This window comes from Lethenteron reissneri, chromosome 22 (assembly GCF_015708825.2).
Source record: "Lethenteron reissneri isolate LAM-NWPU_2019-01 chromosome 22, ASM1570882v1, whole genome shotgun sequence".
NCBI lineage: Eukaryota > Metazoa > Chordata > Hyperoartia > Petromyzontiformes > Petromyzontidae > Lethenteron > Lethenteron reissneri.
In genome coordinates, this window is record NC_083800.1 from 14,303,637 (window position 1) to 14,319,630 (window position 15,994).

At 46.6% G+C, this 15,994-nt stretch overlaps 1 long non-coding RNA gene across 1 annotated transcript; it reads left to right on the plus strand.

The window, feature by feature from the left end:
- The first annotated feature begins 1,911 nt into the window (after positions 1–1,911).
- LOC133345668 (uncharacterized) lies at positions 1,912–12,934 on the plus strand. The gene is made up of 3 exons (XR_009755464.1): positions 1,912–2,157; positions 6,785–6,873; positions 8,193–12,934. It is a non-coding gene; the product is annotated as an uncharacterized LOC133345668 (long non-coding RNA).
- Positions 12,935–15,994: the final 3,060 nt, after the last annotated feature.

Here is a 15,994-nt window from a genome sequence, read left to right on the forward strand (position 1 = left end):
TGGTGATAGCTCAACGAAGTGGGATTTCACGTAGACATTTAGCATAACTTTAAAAGCACGTTTCTAAATGTGGAGGGGAAAACCGGATAAATCAGAGAAAAATCCACGCAACCACGAGGATAGAGACATGCAAACTCAAAATATAAAGGCGTCAGGATCGAGATCGAGGTAGTTAACATCTCGTCAACGTGGATACCGTAGAGGAGAAATGACTTATGAAGGGATTATTTGCCGATTGTAGGTCGGCTAATGGTGTGTCATCACATTGCCTCCTACACTCGATACGGTAATTATATTATTCTTTGGGTCTTTCGGTAAAACCACGTAGATAGAAAAATAATAAAGAAATTGAAATATCACGACGTTTCGATCGCAACACAAGCAATCGTCATCAGGTGAAACAAACACAACAGGAGAACTGCTGATGTAGGAAACCATGTGTAATAATATTGGTGGATGAAGTCATTCCCACGTCGTGGTGGATGTTTGACCACACTGCGGGTTGGTGAAGGGGGAAGCCCAGGACTGACTCAGATATCACTCATGGCTGGTATCCGTGGCTGGGAATCGAATATGGGTCGCCGGGTTCATAACGCAGTGTGTTAACCGCGAATACCAATAACCATCATTCGCCATTAAGTGACGTCAACCACACCACGGTCCCTGTGTACCAGGCTAGGTGCACTTTGAGGCCACGTGAAGTGTCGAAGACTCGCTGACAGGGCACGGGACAGACCCAGCAGGTGCCATGGGTTGACCGACTGAGATGACTGGCAGATGCGCCACCTGTGCCCCCTACTGTGCCAACTTGCTGTGCTTTAGCCACCCGGCGCTCCGCTCGTTGTTGTGAGCGTCGCTCCTCTGCCCTCCGTTGTTGTTGGAGGGCGACTGCCTCCAACTGGCCAGAAGCGTCCTTCACGAGCCTCCTCCACAGTGCTAACCACGACGCCCCCATTGACTGCATCCGACTCACAGCACAAGATAAATATGATGAATGCAAGTCACGTACAACAAGTTCACTAAACAGTCGGAGATATCTGAGAGGATTACAACTGGAAAACAGCAGAATATGTCTTGTATATTATACAGTCCCCTATGAGCTGTATCATGCTCCCGCGGCTTTGCTCCTCGCCTTGAACCCGCGCTGTCCAGGGTGCTAAAATGTGAATAACAAAAACCTCAATACAGAAGTCAATAACAATGCCTTGAAGAGAAAACACGTCCAATATATTGTCGGATGCGTTGATTTTTTTTTGGGGGGGGGGGGGATAAATGTGTGCTTGTGCACCATTGCTAACGCAGCACTCTCACTAAATAATTAGTTCAGTGCTGAAGTGTGCGTCCTTGAATAGAGGGATAGCAAAACCGCACGGACTCTCTTTTGAAGCCCTCTCGTCATGGTAAGCACACCTCCACATTGACATCTATCTCCTGAACAAATTGCTGTTATCAATAATAGTATAGTGCTGAAGTGTACGGTTTTAAATAGCCCTAGCCCGACTCGCATAGCGTGGAGAGGCTCTTGTCCTCCAGTAGCCTGGTATGCGCCTGGCATAAGGGTGGCCATCATCACTGGGGGGGTAGTTGTAGTTGGTGGTGGTGTGCCCGGACTCGCGTGTGATGTGTTGGTGTACGGTGCTTTTTCTGCAATATTTTGCTGTCTTTTCTTGGATTTTCTGTTTGCACATAGTCACATAGTCGCTTTAAGATGTTTTCTTGTTCATGTTTTAGTGTTTTGCTTGTTGCGGTTGCACCCGATTCAAGAGCCGAATGGCTCACAGGGCTATACCAAATAAATGAAAACTGAAACTGAATTGAATGTCACGGTGAGTGAGCGGCGGAGCTGAGTGGCGGCTCAATTAGCGCCGAGAGGGCGCGCGGGGCAGCCCCGCCCAGCGAGGCTGCCGCGTCTTTGTGAGCGCACGCAGAGGACGCACCGCCACACGACGGCCCTCTGAGCCCTCTGAGCCCGCAGTAGCAGTGCTCGGGCACGCGAGATCAAGATTCATCCCCCCGTCGTCACGCGCCGAGGAGACATGTCCCGGCAGCGCGTCCTCCCTTCCGTTGTCGTCGTCGTGCTGACGCTGCTTCTCGCCTGGACTGCAACAGCAGCGACAACAGCAGCCGTCTCGGGTGCCGCGCAGGATGGCAGCGAGAGTACGTGAGCTGCGTACGCGACGTGGGCCGCTGCTGCGGGGACGTGCTGTGCTCCTGTGCAGAGGGGCTGCGCTGTGTGTATTGTCATGGTGGTGGTGGTGCTGTGTGTATGGGGAGCGATTAGTGTAGCGGTCAGGGCACTGCGCTACATACCCCGCGACCCGAGTTCGAGTCCTGCTCACGGCCAATACCGGTGACGATTATCAAAACCAGTCATGGGCCTCCTCTAGGTCGACCCAGCCACAAATGAGTACCTGTTGCGGTGTGTAAACATCGCCACTCAGGAGACAAAGGCGGCCGGGCATGGGACTGGCCACCCACCCCTCGTGTGCCGTGTCGGCCTTCATAGGTGCTGCTCGCTAACCGCACTTGCCCCAACAATCCGTTAAGGCTATACGGGAGATATTTGTCTTTGGTGCAATGTGTGATGATGAGGAATGCTGTGTTTGTGAACTGTGTGTGCTCTTGAGGTGTGCTGCCATTGTGTTTTTATTGGGTGTGTTGTGCTGGTGAGGTGTGCTGTATTTGTATACTATTTACGTGATTGTAAGGTGTGCTGTGGTTATGTACTGTATTTTATTGCTGTGCTGGTGCTGTATTTGTGTACTGTGTTGGTGTGATATGATGTTCTGTGTGTGCTGTTGGAGTGGTGTGGATGGTGAGTGTGCTGTGAGTGTGTGACGTGTTGTGTGTGTGTGTGACATGCTGCGGAGGAGAGGCTGCTCTCCTCTGTCGGGAGTTGGACCGGTACCGCCTGGCAGAGGTCGCAACCGGGTACCCGATACCCGTACCCTACCCGATACCCGGCTACCCGTACCCGGCCGGGTACGGGTACCCGTTTGCGACCCTGGTGCGGCCGGGTACGGGTAGGCCGTGAGTCACTGGTGAGTCACCGTTTGTCACTCATTTCCCAACGTCTTGTCTCTTCTCACAATTCAAGTTCCTAGAATCAACCCACCCGCGCCTGCAACATGGCTTCATCCCAGAGGTCGCAATCGGGTACCCGTACCCTACCCGATACCCGGCCGGGTACGGGTAGCCGGGTATCGGGTAAGGAATCAAAACCCGTTTGCGACCTCTGCCGCCTGGATCTCTGTGGCATACAGGAGGTCCGGTGGACCGGCTCTGGCTCCTGCCACCATGAGGGGTGGACAGTCCTCTACTCGGGGCAGGAGACTGCCAAACAACAGGGTGTGGCTCTTCTTCTGAACAAAAGAATGAAGGAGACGTGGGAGCGTGGCGGTAAAGTATGGGAAGCTGTAAGCCCCAGGCTACTTTGGGCTCACCTTCCCATCAACCGGAGGCGAGGAGTGGTGGTCGTGGTTACTTATGCCCCCACCGAAGACGAACATCCGTGGAGGGATGCAGGCAAGGCCAATGAGTCAGATGCCTTCTATGACCTCCTATCACAGGTGCTGGCTAAAGTGGCCCCTCGGGATAGTGTAATTTTGTTGGGTGACTTCAATGCCTGAGTTGGTCATCATGCTGGCACCTGGTTTGGAGTGATTGGAAAGCATGGGCCAGATCAGCTCAATAGCAACGGTAGGAGGCTGCTAGATTTTTGTGCAGCCCATGGGCTTGTAATTACCAACACGCTGTTCCGGCATCGGCACATCCACACAACATCATGAATGCATGCCGGGTCCAAGCAAGAACATCTGCTGGACTACATAGTGATGGACCAGCGGATGCAAGCCCATGTCCTTGATACCAGGACCTACCGTGGAGCTGATCTGCCCTCTGACCATCGACTAGTCATCTGTAAGATGCGCCTACCATTCTTCCACTCCGGTGGTGGGTGTACACCCAGGACCCCATTCCAACCTAAGGTGGCCTGGTCTCAGTTAGCTGATGAAAGTTGCAAGCGAAAATGTAATCATCGCTTGCGGCTGGGGTTGGCATCGTCCCCCACTCCTGATGTCGAGGGTAAATGGGCGAGGTTTAGGACTGTGACTCATGCAGCTACAATGGCTGCTTTGGGTACGTGGTTCAGACCTCCTCAGAGACCCTGGCTGACAGAGGAGGTGTTCAGGATGGTTGAGAAAAAGTGACAGGCCCACTCGAATCGTCTACAGCATTCCACTTTAGAGAATGAGGAGGCTTACCGCAGCCTTCACTCGGATGTTCGTAGAGGCGTGAGGCGCTGCAAGGATGGGTGGTGGTCGCGGGTTGCTGAGGAGGCCCGTGATCACAAATCCCTATTTAACTCCATCAAAAAAGTAACCTGCAGCGCCACACCTATTACCATCATTAGGGGAAAAACGGTGATCCAATCTCCGACCCTCAGGAACAGGTTTGCAGATTTGCTGAGCATTTCGGTGAGGTCCTGGGGGAGGGGAAATCCCTCAGCCAGGAAAACATCGTGGCACAAAGTGGGGATGACCCTGCTGAGGCTGCGGTGCCTCAAATATTGGAAGAAGAAGTCACCCCCTATGAGTGGCAGGCTGAGGTGCCATCTGCTGAGGAAGTACTGAAGGCGATCCAGAGTCTGAGACCAGTAAAGGCACCGGGCAGAGATGATCTTCCAAGCGAAATGCTGAGGGAGGGTGGCATTTGTGCACAGACTGCCCTACATGACATCATAACAACAGTCTGGACCACTGGACGGGTTCCGCAGGATTGGAAGGATGCCCTGGTGGTCCCCCTCTTTAAGAAGGGGGAACGCGCAGACTGTAACAACTACAGGGGCATCTCACTCCTCAGTGTGCCGGGAAAGGTCCTGGCAAGGATTATTCAACATCGCCTTGCTAGGCATGCTGAGGAGAGGCTTGCAGAGCCCCAATGCGGTTTCCGGAAAGGGCGGTCCTGCACAGATGCCATATTTTCTGTCCATCTGCTACAGCAGAGGTGTAGGGAATTCCAACAAGACCTACATCTCTGCTTTATTGACCTGGTTAAGGCCTATGATACCATCAGTAGGCCTGGGCTCTGGGTTGTTCTTCGTGCTTTCAGAGTCCCTGACCCTCTGCTCATGCTCATTAAGGACCTTCATGATGGTGAGCAGGCCCGGGTTAAACTACGTGGCCGAGAGTCAGAGCCATTCCCTGTACACCTTTGGGTGCGACAGGGATGTCCTCTGGCTCCAACATTATTTAACATCTTTTCGACCACGTAGTTCGTGAAGCCTTCAGTAGCTGTACCGGAGGAATTTCCATCTGGTACAGATACAATGGGAGGCTGATCGATGCCCGGCTGCGGTCAAGGGATGGCTCCCTATTGGTCAACTACATCATGTATGCCAACGACCTGGTAATTGCGGCTCATTCAGAGGAGGAGTTGGAGGCACTCCTGCTGAAACTGGAGTGTGCCACTAAGAGGTGGGGCCTTACCATCAGCCCCACCAAAACGAAGCACCTGCCTGGGTATTTTGTACCATCGGACACTCCACCCCCACAACTCCCAATCGGTGATGGGGCAGTTGTGGAGAGAGTGGAGAGTTTCCCATACCTGGGAAGTGTGCTCATGACCGACTCCGGTTTAGCAGCAGAGGTCTCATTCCGAATCAGTCGAGCGGCAATATCTTTTCATCAGTTGCATAACACTGTGTGTAAGCTACCTGGTCTGTCGCTCCGCACGAAGCTTCAGGTCTTCTTGGCCACGGTCATTCCCTCCCTTCTCCATGCTTGCGAAACGTGGACCCCCCTAATGGAACATCTTCGCCAGTTAGAAACATTTAGGCTGGCCTGCCTACGATCCATCCTGGGTTTAATGAGGCTTGATTGTGTGAGGAGCTCACAAATCCTTGAAAGATTTGGGCAAAGTCCCATTGGTGAGCTCATCAGGCAGGCAAGGCTGCGTTGGCTGGGTCATGTAGCCCGCATGCACAGCCACCGCATGCCTAAACAGCTTTTGTTCGGCCGGATAGAGAGGGCTAAATGGGCACGGCATGGGCTAGAGAAGAAATGGAGTGACGTGGTACAAGAAGATGTGGAGCTGAGTGGACTTGCCGATGACTGGTACCAGCGGTGTCAAGATCGGCCTCAGTGGAGGAGGCTCGTGAAGGACGCTACTGGGCAGTTGGAAGCAGTCACCCTCCAACAACAACGGAGGGCGGATGAGCGACGCTCACAACAACGAGCGGAGCGCCGGGTGGCTAAAGCACAGCAAGTTGGCACAGTAGGGGGCACAGGTGGTGCATCAGCCACTCGTCTCGGTCATCTCAGTCAGTTGACCCGTGGCACCTGGGTCTGCCCCGTGACCTCCTGCCAGCGGGCGTTCGACACTTCACGTGGCCTCAAGGTGCACATGGCCTGGCACAAGCGTCGTGGTGACATCACCGCCACTTAGTGGCGAATGGAAGTTGTTGTTATGTATGACATCATATGTGTGTGCATGTGTTGTGTATGTGGGGGAGCGGTGGCACAGCGGTCAGCGTGCTGTGTTACGAACACGGCGACCCGAGTTATATTCTCGCTCACGACCAATAACAGTGGCAGCGAATATTTGAACCAGTCTTGAGCCTTCCGTAGGTCGGCTCAGCCTTAAACGAGTACCTTGTGCGGTGTGTAAACAGCAGCACTAGGGAGACATAGGCAGTCAGTCGTGGTGCTGGGCGCCTATGTCGCTCACTTCATTCTGATATTTGTCTTTGTGTGTGCCTTGTGTGTGTGGGTGTGATCCTTCACAGTGCACCCGTGTGTAGACTGTCACGCTTTCCAGTTCATGCAACGCGCACTCAGTGAGATGCAGCGAGCTGCCAACAACTTGAACACACAGGTAAGTCCCAACCTCCTGCTGTACAATCGCATGGCTGGGTAAACGTGTTAATGTGAGGCTGTATGTCGATTCAAATGAATGTAAATGCTTACCCCCAGCTCTCATACTCTGATGGTGCATTGTCTTTGAGTTGTGCGCCTTTTGGCGTCATCTGGTCCAACACCATGTGAGACTAGGCTCTAAGAAAAGCCGTCTCGGGTGTGGACCAATCAATTTCAAGGGCAGTGCATACATTATCAGATTTGTGTTTTTTGTTTGCATTCCGACCGCAGGTATTGTGGTCAATGCAAACATGACTCCTTGTAAAAAAAGGTGTCAGTTTTGGTGCCAGATAAAAGGGTAAAAAACTAATTATCATATTTTGCTACTGGCAAAGGAGGTTCCAATGGTGTCAAACTGGAGATGTCATTCTTGTTTCATATATTCATCATGATGAGCCATAATTCACTGCTGGATTTGAGCCTTCCCAAGTCACTGTCCTGTGGTGTAGAAATCCATTTAGCACCTGCATTTTTTTTGCAGTTTTCATCCCTCCATCTTCATAAAGGGCATCCTCTAGGGCACGTTTCTTCCTTTGATTGCCACTCCGTAAGTCTTGACCACCAGCCATCATCCCTTCTAGTGACCATGCCTTGATAAAGCACAATTTTCTAAATTAAACATTTTTTAACTAAGTTTGGTGATTTCTACGTTAACTTGAAATAATTATAAATGTACAAACAGCCTTGCTTAATATCCGTGAAGGTAGGTTTGAATATTTTTTTACTAACGTTTGAATTACTGTTATCTGTACAGCAAAATAGTGATGTTTATTCTATATAATGTTGAAATGCCCAGTGGTCTTGCTCAGTTTAGTTTAGTCCTTGGGCCAGAGCAGAAATGGATACCATTTAACAAAACAACATTTTAATGGTACCAACCTATTTATGGCTAATAAGAGTTAATTATTTGTTATAACACCTCAGGTGGTCCAGTGGGCATTGATTCTTAAGATCATTCATTCGGGCATTTCGCCCCCCTTCCCCCACCCTTCCCTTTTTTCCCTTCTACAAGAGTATAAGAGCTTAGAAAGACACCAGAGTTGCACAGTGTATTGAATCAGTTTATTGAAACATGCGGTTTAGACAGGTTTCCATTCTACTGGAATCCAGAATGTGTTTGTGCTGGTGTAAATCTCCTTTCATCCTCTGTGTGCACCTGAATCGTCTTGTTCATAAAATACTCTTGAAAAAAACACCTCAGTTGGTACAGACATATGAAATATCTGGTCTGGTCTCATAGACTAATCCTGTCGATGGTGCCCTGCATGGTGTGTGTAGACGGAGGCGCTGCTCGCCGGCGTAGCAGCACGAGAGCGTTGCCGCTGTGATCTATCCCTCCCTGTGCTGGGAGAAGACACCAAGACCTGAGAGAACTCAGGACGACCCCTGTCCCACTGCTGTATACATTTGTAGTTACCATAGGCCTTCTTCCGCTTCTTTCCCTCGGCCAAAAGTATCCAATCATCCAACTCACTGTCCACTCTTCAATTCCCTTTGAGCAACCTCTTACAGATGACATCTTGAGATACAGTAAAACCACTCTCATCCATAATCATTCAACCATAGTTCCTGTTACCAGCAGAGGTTAGTGGATGTAAATTTGTACCCGTTTATTCGATACGTTTATATGAAGGATGGCAGATAAGAGCCTCTTGGTATGACGAGTTCGTTGTGACTGTGATGCTGTGGCTGTGGCTAAATATCTAAACCACAGCCACTGCCTCGTGCATAATACATGACATAGCATGGGGCATCCCCCGTGTGAATAAATAAACTCGACATCAGAAATATTTGAACCTTATGGCGGGACCCCGGGGTCCCGAATAAACGGAAGTCAAAATCATAATTAATTCATTTATTTTTGACGACTCCGTCCCACCGCGCACATAAACGCCGCGACCCACCTGGCGCGGTTCATTCTGTTGTCATGTCCTCCAAGCACAGCGAGGACGAATGCGCAGAAGAAACAAAACTTTGAAACTTTGATTAGCGCATCGTGTAGAGCTCGTCGAGAGGAATAGATTTCCGTATCGTTCACCTTCAACAACGCAGTTTATGCAAGAGCCGGGGGCTTATGGGACCCCGGGGTCCTGCCATAAGGTTCATTTGATAAAATGTTATTTATCACGCTTTTCACTCCAGAAGATTAACCAAGCACTCCAATTTCCATGAGATCCATTTACATCTTAGAACAGAGAAAGTCTCGACATCTACATACAATATCATTGATTCTGGGACGGGCCCTTAGTTGTCACAGCAAGCATCTAAGTCATGCATGCCACGAAATTCACTGCATTTCAATGCTGGACCAATCCGAGCTAAATTGCCCTCACGTGCTTTTGGAATATATATCAACAGAAATATCTCCATATTTAAGGCACTGAATTTATAAAGAAAATCTTGGGAATTGGTACAACTATATGAGCTTCATAAAATAGGATTATACTTGCTTTTCATTTTCCATATTTGATATACCTATAAAAAATGAATGGAATTGCTAAAAATTTACTTTACCAAAATAAATTTTGTCAAGCAATAACAAAACAATTGGAGGTGCATACTGGTTAAGTTGTACCATTATGGGGCTACCTTCATTCAGCAGTAGATTTGCAAAATCCAAATTTATCACGAAATATATCTGTATTTCAAATGTTCTATAGCGTGATACTTTCTCATTTTTTGTCAGGTAATTATTCTGTCTGCTTTGAAGAAGGAGCATTTCCCACAAACATTGGACTGTCCTTAAAGTGTGCCCCCATAAAAAAAAACTGCTTATAGCTGCGTTTCAATTTTTTTCTATGTTCCGGTAAAATGACTCATTTTGTATTCCTGGTATTTAGACAGAGAAGTGATTGCGTTTTGTCACTAGGGGTGGGGGGCTGGGTGGTCCGTGGAAATATTTGCATCGGCTGAGTGGTCCGCGGGCCAAAAAAGAGAAACACTGTTGTCAGGCACAGGCAGGGTGAATAGTGACAACATAGTGAGGTTGTTTATCACTTGGTGCATCCAGTGGTTACTGATGAATCTCATCTTCCAACCGTCACACAGGAAGGCTCCAGTTTTTGCATGGAAGTCACGGAGTGGTCACGGAAATCATAAATTTAAAGTTTATGACATCTTAAACATAGCTGTGGAAACATTTCATGAGGTACTTACGTTTTTTCTTTAAAAAATGCTGTACTGCATGTGCTGCACAGACAGACGTGTGAGGGGCGTCATGAGGAGGGATGGGGCCATATGGTTATCCCCATAAGAACTGTGTCCCCGTTATTTTATTATTTTTAAAACGGTTATATTCACATTGACTTGAAATGTAAAAAATACTCAAATTGGTAACTTTATGTATTTTAAAACGTTTACAAACTTTCTTTTTAGAATTTTAACTTAAATACATATTGATATTTATCATACAAGACACGTTTTCAGATGGGGCACCATCCCATGTTATTCTGTGACCTTTCTGTGAATAGTTTTTTTCTCCTACATGTCAGTCTTGAATTTTACTAAAATAACCGAACCAAAATCAGAGCCTTATTACTCCTGTCAACTCATCAGCACCACCTCTATGATAACCGCCGCGTTAAGTTTGAATGGAGCATGTTATGCTTTCAACAACGTGTCTAGAAACGTATGTGTGGAGTGTGGCAGTCTCAGTACCGTAGGTGTTTGCTTAAAACTAAGCTTATGTTCAGTCCCCTTAACAAAATATGTTTTAAAGTGTAATTAGACTGTGGTAAATGTAATCCAATTGCTATGTTATTTAAATATGTAATCATAAGGAACTGGGCATATAGTTATATTTTAGTGATGAAACATTCCAAACATTTATGAAAAATACGTTGCATGTTTAGTGTGGTTTATTGAATTCTAATACTGTTTTCAGACTTTTTAAAGAGTTGTTGGGAAACATGTTGAGTTTATTTTATAGACAGCACACCATTTCAATCACTTTCTACGCAGGTGAACGGCAGTGCAGTGCCTCTCCTCCATCACCCCCATATCCGAATACCGTTACCTTTGGAGACCAGCAGATCCATAGTTCTATATAAAAAAAATTACAGTAAATCTCCTATACATATCTGTCCCTGCACATCAAGAATTAAAGTATTTTTTTCCTGTCAACTGCAAGGCTTACTGGGAGTGAAACACAAGCAAATTCTGAGCTGGTTTTGACGCAAGGTCTCATCAGCAAAGTCCGGCTTGAAAATATGCTAGTTGAATTCTAGTGAAATCAGTTATCTACCTTGATGCACACATCTCAGGCCTATATAAGACCTTGTCTCAGCAGCTTTCTCTCTCTCTCTCACCTGAAGACGATTGCTTGTGTTGCAATCGACACGTGATGTTTAATTGTTTTTCTTTCTACGTGGCTTTACCGAAAGACCCAAAGAATATTATGGGAAGAAATTGGCTTGCCCAGAGAAAACCCACACAACTTTTGAAGATACCACTCTAATTTCTGCAGAGATGGGTTTATGTGACATGTTTGCTACGTCGTATCATACATAGCACATTTGCCATAATATGGAGTCTTACCACTCTTCAAATAATTATTAAATACATATATTGTCCACTATCATATACAGCAGGAGAGAAAATACTCCCATGCGAGGCTCCTGTAGAAGAGACGTTTGCTCATAGAAATTATGGCATGCAATGGATACTCTAGTTGATTTGCAGATGTTGGTTTGCCTGTCCTTAATGTACCATTTTCACTATTTTTTGCTTTATAGACTACTAGGGCAGGTGTTGTTAACGAACACATATTACAGACAGCACAACACAAGAGGTAGTGTGGCCAAGACTACACACTGCCGCCTTCGACCCTCCAATACGCTGCTGCCAAACGTATCTGCGTTTTAGACGGAGGTGCCCAAGAGGACCCCAGGGCGGACTCGCATCTGAATTGCTGCAGGCGTTTTATATATTCAGAATTTGAATCCGGATTGTGGGGCTCTGGTGCCTAAAGTTCCACATACACACAAATGCAAATTTAGTCATTTGTAAACATAATAATTGTATCTATAAATATGAAAGGGAAACTTGTGAATGTGTGTCTGTTCGAAATGTTTAGCGTACTTCCCGACATGCCACAAACTTAAAATTTGACATGTGGGTAGCTTCCAGACTGTATACCATGCAAAAAGTATAAAAATAGACTTTTGCATTTTGGGGGGGGGGGGGGGGGGCGCAATAATGAATATCTTTTGCACGGCAAGTGAGCGGTGACGTCACATCTGTGATGTCACATTTGTGATGTCACCCGCATGCGGCAGCGTTACGCAGTGTGCCTGCTGACGTCACGCACCCCCCCACCCTCCGCGTAGGCCGTGTATTAATCCAAGACAAGAATCCAAGTCTCGGGGGAAGCCGGGTAGTAAAGCTCGTCTACCATACACTGAAGATGGCATTTTAAGAAAATGTGGCAGCTTCACGATGTTTAAATGGGCCCATTATATCTATTTACATCAACAACGATTTGTTTCCCTGAGCATCTCTCCCCTCTCCCCATCACGTGGGGAAAATTGCTGTCCTACTTTTACAGCTGAAGATGATCCACACATTGTGCTGTTTGTATTAGTGAGCTGTTAATAAACCTAATGTAGCATTTGGTTATGTCTGCATGTTGTGATAAATATTGTTACTGTAATACCATAATAACAAGTGTAATTATCTCTGTTTTAATATTAAAATGTTAGTCTTAACCCACATCGGCACCGTGTGTACTGTGAATTATTGACAAAACATGCAAACACATGAATCTGGAGCCAAGTTATACATATGCGCACGTCAAAACGTGAAATACATTTTTGCTCAACAGTAGGGTGTAATTAATTTCCCCATGTACATTTAATGAATCAGATATTGGATATTAAATTATGCAAACACCATGAACAAAATACCTTGCTCCATGCCTCCATTCCCCAATATTTTTCCAAATCTCAGCACAAAGTTGAGAGCATCTTATCATTGCTCTAAGCTCGCCCTAATCATTTCGTTATTGATGCATGCGTGGACAAGATGACTGATGCTGAAGATTGGGATAATGTCCACAGCAATATTCTGTCATGTCAATCATGCAAATTGCATCTCACAATCGCCGAGGAACTACAAACGGGTTGTAAGCAGTAGCTAACAACCCGAAACACCTGGAGATGATACCAATGTTGATTGTAATGATGATGGTAATAATTTCCGTGTTCATGTTAACAAGGGCTGTATAAACTCGGCACTGACGGCGCTGTAAATGCACGTGCAATGTACCTCTCGTAACAACGCGACTCAGAGTGGTTAACCTTATTCATGTGTTTGAGCCATTGCACCTAGGTTAGTGAATAAAAGTGTCAGTTTACACGAGTTTTAGAATGCACGTTCATCCATTACATCTCTGTATGTATGGTCAACTTATTTCGCACTGTACGTAGCCAACCGTGCTAGTCGAAGGTGCGGAGGAAAGACAAAAAACTAAACAAAAAAACAGTTCCAAAGAAATTAGTTTTCAATCTAGATTTGAAAGTGCATAGCTCCAGTGGCTTCCTAATATCGGAAGAAAGAGCGTTACAAACGGCTGCAGAAGCATATCTGAAAGTGGGCAATGCAGCGACCGTCTTTGTTCGATGGCTATCCAAAAGCCGCTGCTGTGAGGATGACCAGAGTTCGCATGATGGTTTATGCTCCTTGATGAGATCAGAAAGGTATTGTGGTTCATGTCGCAAGAACTTTGTGTGTAATGAGTGTGACCTTATAATGCATTCATTGGACAACTGGACACCAATGCAGCCCAGCGAGCACTGGATGGACATGCAGTACCTGCCATGACACGTATCAAATACTTTTGTATACGCTGCATCTTGTTAATGTTTTTGCCAGACATCCCGTATAGTAGTGATTTGCAATAATCAAGCCTTGTCGATACTATGCTACACGCTACCACATTGGCTATGCCACGACTCAATAGTGGTCGAATGTGTCGTAGAGCCCTGATATGAAAATTGCAGGACCTGACTATATTTTGCAGGTGGTGATCTAACGACATATTCCGGTTGAGTATGGTCCCGATGTTCTTTAGATGAGTAGAAAACTGAATCCCGGAGTCTGTGACCGCCACACCTGATCCTCCCACAAATGTTTTCACCTGAGCCCTAGTGCCAACAAGCAGAACCTTCGATTTTCCTGAATTAAGCAGCATTTCGTTCAATGCAAACCACACAAGCACCACTCGCGTGCAATCTTCGAGGTTACGGAGGCTCTCCATATCTAACTTTGACTTCACTGCAGTGTAAAATTGTGTATCATCAGCATACTGATGGATTTTTTTTCTCCGATTCAGGTATACATAGAGGATATGAAAGGGGTTTGGCACCAGCACAAACACATTACGGATTACAGTGCAATGGAAACCTATCTAAACCACATGTTTCAATAAACTGTTTCAATAAATTATACAACCCTGGTGTTTCTAAGCTCTAATACCCCTGTAGGAAAAAAATGGAGGGGAGGGGGAAGGGGGTGGGAGTGTCTAAATGCCCTAATGAATGCTCTTAAGAATCAATGCCAACTGCAGGTGAGGTAGTGAAGGGGTTACATGTGCAATGACAGGGGGACACCTGTCGGCCTGGAGTGGTAATTACGGACATGGCTGCATTACATAATGTCTTATTATAAGGGGGGCGTATCTGGGTCCTGTAGAAGTGGTGCAAGTCAAACGGACCGCAGTGCGTGCGCATACGAGTTGGCCGTCACCGTTGGTTTGTTCCTCCGTCGCGGTTGAAGCCTTATAGTCCTCCTTAGACTGACACCTCATCTCCAAATTGTGTACGACCGGTGTCAGTTGTGTCCGACGAACCGGTGGAGACGCCAATGGAGAGCGTGCGTCAGGAGGACTGTATTGTGCCGCCCACAGCTTCAGAACCCCTAACCGACGGGGCCTGTGATCTCGCCGAACGCGCGTAGTCGCTGACCGAGACGGAAGCCGCGATACCTGTGAAGCCGGGAGTGAAACCACCTTTTTTGGTTTTCCAGGTGGAGCCCACATCTTGTCAAGGATGTGAAGATTGTCCCCATGGGCGGACCGGCTTTGAGGACTCGGTCCAAATGTTTAAAATTTCGATAACACCGTTGGTTGCGTGTGTATGTGGGAATTGGGGGGGGGGGGTTGCGCTCGCGTGTTTTAAGACAATTTTTTTTTATTCTCTTCTTTCCCCTCTCTGTTTCTATTGTTGTTCTCTTACCTCCCTAGGTTGCTGGTTGAATCCTTCCCTTTTATTACAGATCGTTCTGCCCTATTCACAGACAAATTTTGTTATATTTGTTCCACTTCTGGCGGAACTTTTTCTGCATCACGTGTGTTTTGGTTATTATTATTAACCGGGACGGCTATCTTTAAACCACGGAGGGGTGATGTAATGACAGGGTGGCACCTGTCGGCCTGGAGTGGTAATTACGGTCATGACTGCATTACATTATGTCTTATTATAAGGAGGGCATATCTGGGGTGAAGGTGAAAGGCGGAGTCAGTCGACAAATAAGTTAAAGTTACCACAATGGGTTCTCCCTTATCTCCAGTTGTAGCCAATGTTATCATGGAAAATTTCGAGACAGATATCGCTGCCCACCACTTACGTTAACTTTACCTTTAGAAGCTAACCCCCTCTTCCTGATGACGAATGCTTGTGTTGCGATCAAAACGTCGTAGTTTTGTTATTTTTGTTATTTTCTTTGAATCTATCTCCGTTACGTCACTGAAAGACCCAAAGAATAAGAATTCCTGCAGTCACGAAATCTTTAAGTCAATATTTTACACATTTATAGATGAGGATCAATCTGTGCCACCTCGTGACGTTGCTTTTCATTGTCGAGTGTTTTTGAAGATTTTCTTTTATATTAAAAGCTACATATCAATGTGCCCATAGAATACATTTACCAATCATTTATGTTTTCACAGTTGCATACTAACTGCTGCTACGACATGGATAACTGAAATAAATCGTAGGTCGAGAGTGAGCAACGGCAGTAGCAGTAGTTATAATGTTCAAAGGTTAATTATTGAAAAAGGTCAAAGCTAAAGTGTTCAAAAGTAT